The 12,299-nt window shown below is 35.5% G+C and overlaps 1 protein-coding gene across 2 annotated transcripts in view; it reads left to right on the top strand.

Annotated features, from left to right (window-relative positions):
* The window catches only part of SATB2 (SATB homeobox 2), a 206,940-nt gene that overhangs the window by 32,088 nt on the left and 162,553 nt on the right, over positions 1 to 12,299 (top strand). The gene's annotated exons all lie outside the window — the stretch shown is intronic.

The following is a 12,299-nucleotide window of genomic DNA, read 5'->3' as shown; positions in this document are numbered from 1 at the left end:
ATTTGACTAGTGTCTCTACAGCCACCCAAATCAACATGCATTTCAGAGTAACGTCACAGTTTTTTTTTCCCCCAGTTTGCTTTTGATAACTTATTTTCTCTTCTACCCCAAATTGATGTTCTCAGAGACTACACAGATACTTTACTTTTAACTTTTCTGAAGCTTAACATACAGTTTATAAGCAATCAGTTTTTGACATTATTTCATGACTTTGGATTGCAGAAATTTATGCACTTAGTAATCAGATTTTAATTAAATAGGAAAAATGGATGTATCTTACCATACTTTTATATCTAAACTGCCCAGTAGTTTGACATAGTTTGTTCATAAAAGCAGAAACAAACATAAAAATCTCAGTGTGTTTGTGACCAATTATTTTTACCTACATAATTAAATATTGAAGTTGCACCATTATAAATGATGTATCATGCATTACTAGATCCTATTGTGAGCTTGTGTTACTCCATTCTTTAGCATAGCTATTGTTCTTTCATGCCAGAGAACTGATCAGACAAATAACAATAAAAATACCTAAGTTTTGAATGGAAAAATAATTGGGGATCCAATAGAATTATCTTTGTTGTTTAGCTGAAATGACTAAATTATATAGATTATGACAACAGAACTGAAAGTGAGAGACATGTGAATTCTAGGATCAAGCTTTATATGCAAATTCCTTATATAATTATTGTACGTCTATATTATTATTTTTCTATACTACTTCTTTTATTCCTATTTTTGCTCCTTTTTTCTATACCTCTTTATGGTATTTTAACAATGTATCAGAACTTCTATTTTATTCAGATAAGGAAATTTTGAGAGATTAAGCAATGTAGGGATAAAATAATAAATACGGTGACCCAAGAAGGTGGAATTTGAATTCCTAAGTTCTTGACCCTGATTTTGGTAAGCACCTTATTAGTTAAAAGTTTTGAATTTAATATCTAGATCTAGTATTTCTATCATGAAAGCAGCCATCTGAATGCATGGGATCATGAATGTTTGCCCAGGACAGGTGACACCTCATGGATTATTCTGAGTGCGAATGCAGTGTGGATGTGAGTAGTTGGCCAGTGTGTGTGGCAGTACAGCTGAATCGTAGAGTTTGCTGCTTTCAAAGCAGCGTGATAAAGGATGATTCATTTCCTCTCTCCAGTGACTTTCCTTCTTGTGTGAGGGATTCAAGATTTGATCCTGAGCAAATTGCATACTGGACACCATTGCTTTTATTTCATGCTATGTCCCTAAGTAAAATAAAAGAACCCTCCCTCCTCTTCCCCCATAAACTTTTCATGCCATTTTAGGGATATTTTTCTCTGAATGTAAAGGTCATTGTATCCCACTGCTTGCATCCTGGTGTGCCAGCTTCCTGTTTGACAGGGCTATCCATCTCAGTTAGCACGGCTGCTCAACACGCCGTGAGCCCACATGTGGAGCACAGAGCACTAAGTGGCCAAGATTTGATTCTTGGCACATGCTCAGGGAAGGGGCTCTCAGGAAATTTGCACTAGGGAGTCACACTGTTCCATTCAGTGATATGGACTGAGAGTTCTACTCACCAAGGTGAGTTACACCAGCAGTAAATACGTTCTACATGTTTAGGAGGATTAAATGGGGGAAAATCGAGTGAATATTTGCTTTCCCCAAGCTTTTGAAATCCCTGATTAGAAAATACTAAATACTGCACTTTTCAAAACTTGAATAAAAATTCCAAAGGTTCTCTAGATCACATATATGCTTTATTTTGTAGCTAAGCAAAGGTTTTATCTCTGTGTGCTGGACTGTAATCTCATAGAGAAAAAAAATCGGTTTGTTTATTTGTTTTAAATTAGGCTGCTGATCTCTCTTTTGTGTAAATGGGAAAACTTAGAAGTATTTATTTTTCAATGAATGTATTAGATCTTTGTTGTCTTTCAGATTATCAAACATTTGCTGTTTGTCCCATGTTTACTGTAGACCAAACAAGAATGCATGCTAAGACAGGTTGTTCACATACTGGATAACAGCAGAGCAGAAGACAACTAGAAAAGGAAATAGAACAAAATCTGACACTGTTTGAGGCCTGAGGCTTTATGAGTCTAGTTTTTTGTTTTGTTTTATTTGTTCTGTAAGTAGATAAAATTCCTTCAAAAAGGGGATGTTACTGAGAGACTTCCTAGCCAATCTCATTTAAACCAGAAAAACTGAGACTTTCTGAATCCTCATATCCTGGCATAATTAGGAACAAGTATGCTGTGAGGCTGGCTGTTTCCTCGGCCTCTTTGAAAAATAGTGCTTTCGATAGAAGATTTTCATTTTGACATGACCAGAAAAGAATGTCAGTAATTGAACTAAAATAGTGTTCAGATTTTTCACAAAAGAAAAACAATATTCGCAATGTTATTTTTTCAGAATGCTAATCAGTTCCCAGTGATAAGAATATGGGATTATCAGCTTCCCTTCTGAGAGGGTATTCCCTTCAGGCAAGCTGAAGAGAGTTTATTAATAAAAACTATTTGCTTCAAAGGATAATAAAAATTCTAGTAAAATGGGCTTCCAGGATTCTGTCCCCTTCCCCCTGTTATAACATAATTTTCTTAATTTGAAATAAGATATTGGAAACTGAGAGGATAGAGTCAGAACTGCCACAGATTATGGATCCTCTGCTTCGTCTGACTCCAAGCCTTCATTTTCCGGCACACATATTGGTACTTCTCTGTGATTCTCAAGTATATAAGATGCAGAATATACCTGACTTGCTCTTTTGCAAATATACAGAAATACAAGTTTGCCAGGTTTTTGTTTTTTCCCAAAAAGTATTGTTTGGGGCCTAAGAAATTATATTACACCTTTTAGGTTGGACTCCAGAAGTCCGTGTCTCTGAATTAGATCTTGTCACTTGGAAGAGTAGTATTACTTTAATTGCTACACAGTAATTCCAGGTTCCCCATCTTAAATTCATCACTTTCTTAATTTTTGTTTCCCTTCTTTCCTTTTAATCCTTTTCACTTCTGGCCCTAAGACTTTTGGTATTAGCCACTGGGCTCTCTATGTGGTCTAGAGAGTTCTTTATTCTACTGATTAAGTACATTTAGACACTATTGGCAGTGGATTTGGTAGGAGTCAGTATTAACAATGTTTCCTCACCACACACATTGGTGTAATTTGTAAGTCAGTATTCCATCTTTCTCCTGCTTCTTTTACTTTTTACAATATGACGTTAAATCTGTTTTTAAAATTAAAAAAAAATTTAAAGGATTTTATTTTTAAAACACACTGTGAACAATTAAAAATTCTTGCTGGGGGCTGGAGTGATAGCACAGCGGTTAGGGCGTTTGCCTTGCATGCGGTCAAACTGGCTTCAAATCCCAGCATCCCATATGGTCCCCTGAGCACCGCCAGGGATAATTCCTGAGTGCATGAGCCAGGAGTGACCCCTGTGCATCAACAGGTGTGACGCAAAAAAAAAAAAAAAAAAAAATTCTTCCTGTTTTTTTTTGTTGGTTATGCTGGGGCTCATAAATATACAAAAGTTATGGGTTCAAGAGGAGCTTTGTTAATTGTAATATTTTTTATTGTTGTTTTGTTTGGGGGCCACACCCAGAAGTGGTCAGAGCTTATTTTTGATCACTCTGGTGGGCTCTGGGGATCATATGGGATCCTGGGGATTGAACCCGGGTCAGTCATGTGTAAGGTCAATGCCCTACCCCTATACTATCGCTCTGGCCTGTGTTAATTATAATTTTTATAATTTATGTTAGAATAGTTAAATTTATGTATCACCGTATCACTGTCATCCCATTGCTCATCGATTTGCTCGAGTGGGCACCAGTAATGTCTCCATTGTGAGACTTGTTGTTGCTGTTTTTGGCATATTGGGTAGGCCATGGGTAGCTTGCTAGGCTCTGCCGTGCGGGTGAGATACTCTCGGTAGCTTGCCGGGCTCTCCGTAGCCATATAAAATCATTTTTATTTATTCATTTTGGGGGATTTGGGGCCACTCCTTGTTAGTGCTAAGGGACTCTTAGCTCTGGACTCTGTGTTCTGGTGCCACAACTGGTGGTACTAAGTGCCAGGGATTCAATTGAGTTCAAACCTTATGCAAATAAGTGCTTTAACCCTGTGTCATCTCTTCTTTGGCTTCCTCCTCATTTTAAAAAAATTGACACAAAAATGTATTTATGTGAATCAAGCAAATGTTATACTAATCAAGCAGTATGCTAAATAGAGCCTTAATTATAAAATTCCACATGTATAGAGCAGAGAAAAAGGAAATAAAAATAATAGTAGGGTGGGTAGTGTACTTATGTAGGATTTTTTTTCTAACCTGTAAACAAAAATATGTATGATAGTCTTATCCCCTTCAGAAAGTTTTCTCTGAGTAAATGAAATGTTATTTTTTATTTGTCAGTTTTGATAAGCAGTTTTCTTTGTCCCTAATTTATCTGTAAGTGTGAAAACACATGATATTGATACAGTTCTATTCTTTTATTTTCTGCCTAAGACTTTAAAAAGAATTGCTAACTCATTGATAAGCCCCTAACATGTAAACCAAGAGATTTAAGAATTTGTTGTTGGTGCAAAAGATGAAACTTAGGGCCTCATACACGCAGGATATGAAGTGTATCACTAAGCCGCATCCCTAGCTAACATGAGTTTTACTAGTGCTTGTAACATTAATTGATCAATTACTATATGCTAAGCCCTACTCCAAGAGATTTACCTATAGTAATGCAATTCTTACAATAATTCTTTAAGTTTTGTTTCCATTTCATAGATAAGAAATCTGTGACATATAAAGAGGAGGTAATATTTTTCAGGTGCTCAGAACTACTGAATGGGAGAGCTGAGACCAAAAGTTCAGTGATTCACCTTCCAGTTTCAGAAACTTTAGCCACAGAATTGCTCCATGCTGAACATGATTACTGGGAATTAGATTAGGAGTCAGTTTTTATTTCTGTTTTTCGTTTAATTAGGACATAAGCCCTAGAAGATAAAAACTAAATATATAATGATTATACTTAGTTTCATATTTGATAACAAAATTTTTCATAATTACTTATATTAATTATTATAAATTATATAGATTTTCATAATATCTATATCACAATGAGTCAGATTTTGTTTAAAAAAAAGAGGTGCTGGAATGATAATGTAGTGGGTAGAGTACTTGCCTTGCATGAAGCCAACCAGGTTCCATCCCTGGCACTGTCTTAGTTCCCTGTATCCTGAGTAGCACCAGCTGTGGCCCAAAAGCTGAAAAAAGAAAACAATTCCCCAAGTTGTGGTTGTGTTCCATCCCAGCACTATATACACATACAAACACACACACACACACATACACAAACATAAAAACAAACCTCACAGAATTGTTATATTAAAATGAATTTCTAAACTAGACATCCTAATTTAACTATATAGTAGTTTTTTTTTCTTATGAGGCCAAGATAATTCTTGATATAAAATCAAAGAATGATCTTTAACAATTCTGATTTTTCAAATTTATTGAAATCAGCAATAGTGAAAGCCTACCATGTGCTGATTATTGTGAAGTTCTGGGAATAAAGAATTGGAAAAAAAATAAGATCTTGCTTTCATGGAACTTAACTTTCTTAGTTTTAAGTTCACATGAATAGGTTAGCGTGTAGATTCTTTGTTGACTTTCAGCCCTCTGAGTTCAGAATTTCTTAGAGAATGAAAATACATATAAACTTGTTTCTAAGTTTGGTACTAATTTATTACTACATGTTAATTTGCTTCCGAAAAATGTTAAGAATTTCCTTTGTAAGTAGATGATAAAATAAGAAATATGGGTTAAAATTTCTAGGAAGTCCTCTTTTACTTCACTGTAGGAGAGCTGTATATATGCCCTTTTATACATTGTCTCCATATTTATATTCTTTTAATTTATTTGGCTCCTTTTTATTTTATTTTTTGGTGGGAGGAAGGGGTATTCAGGCTTTGCTTAGGTTTTGCTCCTGCCTCAGGGGTCACTTTTGGTGGGTCTTGGGACACCATCTGTTTTACCCAGTTTTGAACTCAGATTGTTTGCTTGCAAAGCAACCTACTCTGGCCCCAGTGTCTCTATCTTTTAAACTGGGTTATCACTGATTTATGTCGTAAATTTTTTTCCACTTTCAGAGGCCTACTTATTCATAATCAAGGATAGCACTTGTGGTAGGAATTAATTGCTGTTGGGAGATGTTATTTATGACCCTTGAGATGTGTATGCATTTCTGAAGAGCACTAGTTTGCTTTCTTCAATAACTAGATTTAGATTTAAAACCAGAAAGTATTACTTCCTTTAATAACACAATACTACATGATTTTATATTCAGTAAATTTGATTTAATAAATTGAATTTATATTCAATAAATTTGATTGAAAACATTATTTTAAGGGCCATTTTAAATAAACTCTATCAAGGAGTAATACTTTCCCCTATTTAACCATAATGTTAACTTTGATTCTGAGTTAGCAATTTTTTTTTTCAGAAGTGAAATATTATTTGACTGCTTCTTGACTAAATACTACCCTTTCCAGATTATTCTATGTCATTATTCCATTGTAAATGATTTTCTGGTTATGCTTATGGTGGAAAATCATTTCATAATGATGTGTTGAATCAAAAGAAAGAAGTAGTTATTAAAAACTGCTTATATATATTGGAGTTTTGGCATTCAAATTCTTTTGATTAAAACTTGGACATTTTGTTTATTTTTGAGGGGTGGAGGAGGGCCCCTCACACTCAGTGGTGCTCAGGGTTCTATGCTTAGGTATCACTCCTGTAGCTCAGGGCACCATATGAATTTCTGGGGATTGAATACTTGTCACATATCCTTTGTACTATTGCTCCGGCCCCTAAAGCTTGTCAGTGTGTATCTGGACCTTCTCTGTTTGAAGGCATTATATGTGGGGAGAATATTTTCAGTCTATGAACTGAAAACAAAAGTTAAAAAAATAGAATAAGGCTAAAAACATAATCTAAAGTTATTTTTATAAAATAATTTTGAAGAAGATTTTATAAAATAGACATTTATTTATTGATTAATTTATTATTCACTTTCTAGATGTTGTGGCTGTTATTAGTAGCTCTTCCCAACATACTATTGGGAAGAAAACACATATATTCCTACTTTCAATATAGATTTAATGATTAGAAATTAGTACACTTTCAGTTTTAATTATTGCACAGTTCAGTGCACCATAAAATTTATTTTCTAAAATGGAGATATGAAATATATTATTTAAAATGAAAATATGAAACAAAAGCAGAGATACATTATATATTTTACTCCTGGATACATCTCCTGATAAGCAGTTAGCAATTCATGGTCAATCTTGTTTCATTTCTGTCTTCACCTATTTTTACATCTCTTCTCCAATAGATATTTTTAAACACATTCCAGATAGCATAGTTTACTCATAAATATTTAGTAAAGGTTGCCTTTTACAAACGAAACCACAGTGAAACATAAGTCTTAAAAAAAGGTAATTTCTCAGTATCAATAAATATCCAGTCCCAAAGTCAAAATTTTCCTAGTTATTTTACAATCTTATTTTCTTTGTGGTTGTTTACTCAGATCAGGAACCATGTGAATCTGTAATTTAAAAAGACCAAAAGTTGATTGTGGTCTCTCTATTTTGTTTTGGGCCACACCCAGTGGTTCTCAGGTTTACTCCTGGGCCTGTGCTCAGGGCTCACTCCTGGCAGGGGTGGGAGACCTTATAGAGTTCCAGGCCTGGAACCCAGGTCAGCTATGTGCACGGCAAGCTATCTACTATGCCTGGAACCCAGGTCAGCTATGTGCACGGCAAGCTATCTACTATTATCCCTATCACTCCGGTCCAATTGAAGTGTCTCTTAAGACTGTGTTTCTCTGATTTTCTCATCTTCTTAAATTCTTAAAAATTCTTTTTTAAAATTTAAACTTGATGTTTTAATTCCAGATCATATTTATTTTATTAAATTTTATTGAAATTATGATCCTATAAATGTCTGAAAATATTATGATTTGAAATAATCACTGGTAAGCTTAGTCACAACTTTGGAAACAAATGTAAAAAAATTACATTTCTTAAAAGGAAGGAAGTTTCAAAGACAGGTTGTCTAAAGCAGTAAGATTTACATGCTCTATAAATTTGATCGAAAATATTTAAGACGATCTCTTGCCTTGTCTTTCTTTAGCTTTCCTTTTGTTCCACATTTTCTTCTTTAATTAACCTCTGATGTTTGGGAGCCTCTAAATTTTTTTCTTTATAAGGGCAATGTTGAAAAAAGGTGCATATTTAGAAATTTTGGGCCTTGAAGCAAACTTTTAACAAACAAGCTGCTTAAAAAAAAAAATCTCAAGGCTTGCAAAGGAGGGCTTAAAAAGCTAACTAAAAATGCTATTAACCATGTACTTAACCCTATTAGAGCTGGACAGGCCAAAATATGAAACCCCAGCTGGGCTGACATGATCTCTAATAAGCCCCCAGTACTATTTTCTCTTCTGCTAGATAGAACTAAATGTGTGTGTGTGTATAATGTATATATATGCGTGTTTTCATCTGCATATGCGTGTGTTCAGAAATACCTGAAATAGTATATTTACTAAATGCCACACATGCACAAACAAAAATAACATTGTTTGTCTTAACTTCCTTGTCCCAATGTATCTTTAAGAATGATACATAGGGGCTGGAGTGATAGCATAGCGGGTAGGGCGTTTGCCTTGCACGCGGCCGACCCGGGTTCAAATCCCAGCATCCCATATGGTCCCCCGAGCACCGCCAGGAGTAATTCCTGAGTGCAGAGCCAGGAGTAACCCCTGTGCATCGCCAGGTGTGACCCAAAAACCAAAAAAAAAAAAAAAAAAGAATGATACATAGTTCTGTTTACCTTTTAAGCTTTTTATATTTTCATAAATATGGGTTGTTTAAAATATAGATATGTAGTTAGGACTCATGAGGGTCAGCTTGTGAAATTATCATCTCTCTCTTAAGTTTCAGAAGGTGAAGACCCTGTTAAACTTTTTTTTTTTGGGTCACACCCAGTGATGCTCAGGGGTCACTCCTGGCTCTGCACTCAGGAATTACCCCTGGCCAAGCTCAGAGGACCATATGGGATGCTGGGAATCGAACCCGGGTTGGCCGCGTGCAAGGCAAACGCCCTACCCGCTGTGCTATTACTCCAGCCCCGACCCTGTTAAACATTTTAAAATGTGATTTCACCTTATAATTCCTATTTCAATCCCATTTAAAAAATCATAGCAATGGGAGCATTCCATTAAATATGATCAGATTACTTTCTCCATGATGAGGGAAATATTTAGTAAAACTTTTAGTTATCTGTTTTATCTTTGATAGCATTGGCTTCTTTTTAAAGCTGTTTAAAGTCCTTCCTTTTTTTTTAATATAGAAGTACTGCTATTTGTTCAACCACTGATTAAACTATAAAAGTCCTTCTTGAAAGGACTGATTGATTATTTTAATTCTGGAATGTTCTGACTTTCATGTAAAAGTGATTGAGATTAAACAGATTGGCTCACCATGATATAAAACACTTTTGTTTAATAATTAAAGTATATTCTATTAAAGTGGTTAATTTTGAGGAGTCATGAGTAGGAGGATATTTATCTAAACTTGGTTTAATACTTGGCTAAATTGTTTTTTAATATTTTTCTTTTGTTCTAAAGTGTAACTATCTTTTACTAATGTCTAAATATTTATTATTTATTTATCTATATTGGGAGCCACACCTGGAGATGCTCAGGTGTTACTCTTGGTTCTGTACTCTGGAATTACTCCTGGTGGTACTCCTGGGACCATGTGGAATGCCAGGGATCCAACCCGGGTCTGCTGCATGCAAGGCAAGCAGGCAAGAGCCCTACCCATTATACTATCTCTCTGGCCCCTGTATAGATTTTTAAAATAGGATAGAAGCATTCACTTCAGATTCTGGTCTGTTTGTGCTTTAAGAATATATAGCATAGGTTCCTCTCAAGAAACTCATTTGGTAAAAAAATAGAATTAGTAAGACATTTGTAAAAACTACATGAGTGCTGTTATTTTTGATGGCTCTTTTCTCCCCAAAGTTATCCACTGATGAGACTCTTACTCTTGGCTATATTATACTTATTCCGATTCCTTAAAATCTGTTTTGAAACAGATTGTTTGTTGAAACAGATTTTTTGTTTGTTTGTTTCTGGGGGTGGAGGGCAAGTGACAGGGATCTCACCTCGGACCTCACACATGCACGGTAAGTGGTGGTAAGTGTTAAATTTCTTAGCTATGTCCCTTGACATTAATGATAAACTCTAAAAAGGTTCATGGTCATAGAACATTTTATAATATTATAATATTTAAATTCTTTAAAACTGGAAAGATAGTAGAGCAGGTCAGGGGCTTGCCTTGCACATGCCCAACCCAGGATCAGTCCGTGGCATCCCATCGGGTGCCCTGACTCACACCAAAAGAAAGTCCTGAGTGGACCCAGGAGTAACTCCTGAGCATTGCTGGATGTGACCCCAAAACTAAATGTAATAAAAAATAAAATATTTATATTCCTGCTTTCTGTTTTTCAGATAGAGAAGAATGCTACCATTCAAATATAATAATTTAAATTCTTTGGTGTGAAATTTCAGAACTGTAATCATGTGTGTATATATATATATATATATATATTTACATTTATATTGATAGCGCAGCGGGTAGGGTGTTCGCCTTGCGTAAGGCCAACCAGGGTTCGATTCTCGCGCCCCTCTCGGAGAGCCCAGCAAGCTATCCAGAGTATCTTGCCCACACGGCAGAGTCTGGCAGGCTACCCGTGGCATATTCGATATGCCAAAAACAGTAACAACAAGTCTCACAATGGAGACGTTACTGGTGCCTGCTCGAGCAAATCGATGAGCAACGGGATGACAGTGACAGTGACAGTGATCTTACATAACCAAAGTATCTCAGATACAGTATTATTAAAATTATTAAAGAATATCAACTCCTTAACAATTTATTCATCTACATAGTATCAATATATGACCAATTATTTATTTAGATAGTATAGCAGGTGAAGCAGAACCCAGAGGTGTCAGACCTTTTCTCTTTGCAGTGAGTTAGAGGACAAACTCTAACTGGGGGCAGCAGGGATGAAAAGCTTACCCTTTGGTCACAAAGGAGCATTTTGGTTTGGCTCCTGAGCTGCCAGATATATGTCAGATGATGAAGATGAGTGTTTAAAGCCCAGTACATTGAAAAGGAATGTTTTTGTGTGAAGACTGTATTGAGGACTCTGAAAGTCTTATCTCCAGGCCCAGCACGTGGTTTTTGCTTTTTGCTTACTTAACAGCAGTAATTGGCAAAATTATTTGTGTGTCAAAGAGAAAAACACAAAGATATTACTCTTATCTATCCACCTCTCACTGGTTTGAAGAAACATTTGTAGGCCAGAATTTAAAAAAATCTGTGTTTCTGTTTTAAAAATTGGCTACTGGGGATGGAAATGATTGCTATGGGTTATATGCAAATAGTGCCCAATATTCCTTTCAGATTCTAGCTTGCACTCCCAGGGAGGTACATATTCTTTTTTTCAGTTTTCTAAATCTAAGACTTTGATGCTGGACAGCTTTAACACATTTTCACCCAGTGTCTCCAAAATTTGACTCCTTAGGGCCAATAAACTCTCAGATGAAAGCTGGGCCTACCATCCTGGGAACTCTGTGAAAAGGGCACCTTGGTCATGAACAAAAAAACCTGACCAGGTTTTACCATCTTTAGATAGTGGTTCTTAAGGATATTGCTTCAACACATGGTAATAACAGTTCTAGATGTCATATTCTTTTGCTGGGAATAGGCAATTCCTTAAGTGGGGGGTGAGGAGAGTTTTTTTGTGTGTGTGAGTCCTGATTTAGTAGTACTCTGTAACTGAAGGTAAATCACACATGTTTGGAAAGAAAGCACTTCAGTGTGATTTCAGTATTTTGAGAACTATTGGGATGAAATATGGTTGGGTTTTACTATTCCCATCTTGTGGAGAAGAAGATGACAAAGAAACATTTAAAGATCATAGTATTGTTATCTGGTTCATTAGGGCAGCATCATTTTACTTATTTAATAAGTATTTATTAAGTCCTAATTACATACCAGACATAATTCCAGACGTTGGGACACCCAGTGTACCAAACATACAATGTACCCTTTCCTAAAAATTTTTAGGTTACTTAGGGAAGGTAGCCAGGTCAACAAATAAATAAATAATGAAATGTTATAAAGACACTAGCATTGTATTTTGTCATTTTTACTCTATTTTCTTCATCTTGTCTAGAATGGAGGTTTTGGAA

The sequence above is a fragment of the Sorex araneus genome, chromosome X (assembly GCF_027595985.1).
Source record: "Sorex araneus isolate mSorAra2 chromosome X, mSorAra2.pri, whole genome shotgun sequence".
Taxonomy (NCBI): Eukaryota; Metazoa; Chordata; class Mammalia; order Eulipotyphla; family Soricidae; genus Sorex; species Sorex araneus.
This window is presented reverse-complemented; position numbering and strand designations above follow the sequence as displayed.